This window comes from Chrysochloris asiatica, unplaced genomic scaffold, assembly GCF_000296735.1.
Source record: "Chrysochloris asiatica unplaced genomic scaffold, ChrAsi1.0 scaffold00057, whole genome shotgun sequence".
In the NCBI taxonomy this organism is placed as follows: Eukaryota; Metazoa; Chordata; class Mammalia; order Afrosoricida; family Chrysochloridae; genus Chrysochloris; species Chrysochloris asiatica.
The window spans coordinates 14,316,961-14,319,336 of NW_006408575.1; positions in this window are offsets into that span (position 1 = coordinate 14,316,961).

Genomic DNA, 2,376 nt, shown 5'->3' on the forward strand with positions numbered 1-2,376 from the left:
TGAAGAGATTGAAAATACTATGGCGTGAGTTAAATTGATCATGGCACTACATAATAGATTTATATTTGGCCCATTTTTTCTATCTGTGTAACAGCAAACAGACCCTGCTTTTTTTTGTCAGTCTGATTACAACTTGGACAATTTACTCATTGTAGGATACCCAGTTTCCCCCCTAAACAATCTGACAGTGTCACTTTTTTGAGACAGTTGGAAGACTGAGATATCTTTGTGCCTTCAGAGTCATATTGTATTTTCCACATATCTGAGTGAATTTTATGCATTCTGGCAGGATTTGATTTCAGATGGTTAGAAAATGCTCTCTTTGTGGAGCCAATTAAAACAGTGACATGAGTGGTGTATTAGTTTTCTTTCTCTGTGGTGGAATTCATGTCAGAGTTACTGTATCTTAATTGGCTCTGTTTGAAAGGAAGTTTCTAAATCCCCTGCTGCTGTATAAATGTACTTATTTATCCCTCGAATTTCCATCTGGCTCCTTTGCAACAAATACTGAAAATTACTTGTCTCGCTGGTCTTTGGAAATAGGGTGCATTGGCATTTGAATTGATGAGAGCTTTGCCACCTCAAATGAGGTGGCAGTCTGTCACAATGGGAAAGGAAGCACAGTTCCATTAGGTACAAAGGTAAAAAACATGATTTTTAGAAATGCACAGTTTTATATGAATGATTTACTCATTAGCAGTGATTTATTGCAGTGATTCTCAAACTTTTTGTGTTCACAATACACTTTGGAATGTAGGGATTTTTTCCCCCTCTTTGGCCTCTCATTTGAAGGGCATAAAAGATTCCAAATGATTCTGAGCAAGATAACACTATATGATATAATCAGTTTGACATTATCAAAATGTGTCTCAGATATTTGGTCATTTTTCAGCATAGCCTTATACTTAGAATGTTAATGTTCACCACTCTGGCATATGCTCCTGTTTGTAAAATAAAATTATGGGATTTTTTAGCTTTCTCTGTGCATTCAAGTTCCTTGAGAGGCAAAGTAAAGTTTTCCATTAAATTAAAATGATGTTAGATATCAGATAGCTCAATCTGGCTAAAGTTGAGGAAACTGAGACCCAGAGAAATCAGGTGTCCTTAAAGTAAAGAAGTAGTTTCAGTCTTTTTTCTTAAATTGCTAAGAAGCTTTACTTTGAAGAGATATTTTGTTCCAACTTTGCTGATGATCTTCCTGATTAGGAAATTATAAAGTGACATGAGTCCTATTACCAGAGGTGGTGGTCGTGGTGGTTAAGTACCATTGAGTCAGCACCAACTTAGTGCACAACAGAATGAAACACAGCCCAATCCTGCGCCAACATCACAACTTTTAGGCTTGAGCCCATTGCTCCTGCCACTATGTCAGTTCATCTCATTGGAGGAGTCTCCCTTTTTTTCCTCTTACCCTTCACTTGGAGAAGCGTGATGTCCATCTCTAAGGACTCTTCCTTCTTGATAATATGTGTAAAGCATGAGAGACGAAGTCTGATAACATCATGATAAATGGAAAGAACGAAGTTATCAAGGGCTTCATTTTCTTTGGGTCTACATTCAACATTCATGGAAACAGCAAGCAAGGATTCAAACTGCACATTGCAACAGGCAAACCAGCTGCATAAGACTTCTTTAAATTGTTCAAGACCAAAGATACCAGTTTAAAAGACTAAGGTATGCCTGATCCAAGCCATGGTATTTTCAATAGCCTCCTATGCATGTGGAGTCCTGGTGTGGTACCATAGGATAAGCACTTGACCTCAATGTTGATTTGAACTGCATGTAAAGGATATAACATCTGTAAATCATGTGGGTAAGTGCCTGTAATAGTGAGTAGTATTCTTGGAGGAAAATTGATAGTACCACTCTACAGCCTATTAAAGCTTGCATGAAGCAAACCTATGCCATACAGTTGATTTTGTCTCATAGAGACTGAAGCATCCCTACAGGACAGTGTAGAATGGCCTCATAGGACTTCCAAGACTGTACTGTTCATGGAAGCAAACTGCTATGTCTTTGTCGTGTGGAGCAGCTGGTACGTTCAAACTGATGACTTTTTGGTTAGCAGTGGAGTACTTTAACCACTGTATTTCTAGGGCTTTTGGAAAAAGGCTAGAAAGAACCAAATAAATAAAATTTGAGCAGTCTCAAACGTACATAAAGGACTTTTAGATGTTTAGATTGATAGAGCCATAAAATATGAAATAGTTGAAGGATGATATACATGAGTTCCTAAGTGATTCCTTCAAATGGATCTAGTAAGTGGAATCATATTCTTAAAAATTGTAAGAATCCATTAACCTTTGGGGGTACCCTTGAGAACAGATTCTTTAGCTGTTGACTGATTTTGCCTGACATAGAATTCCTGTATTCTTA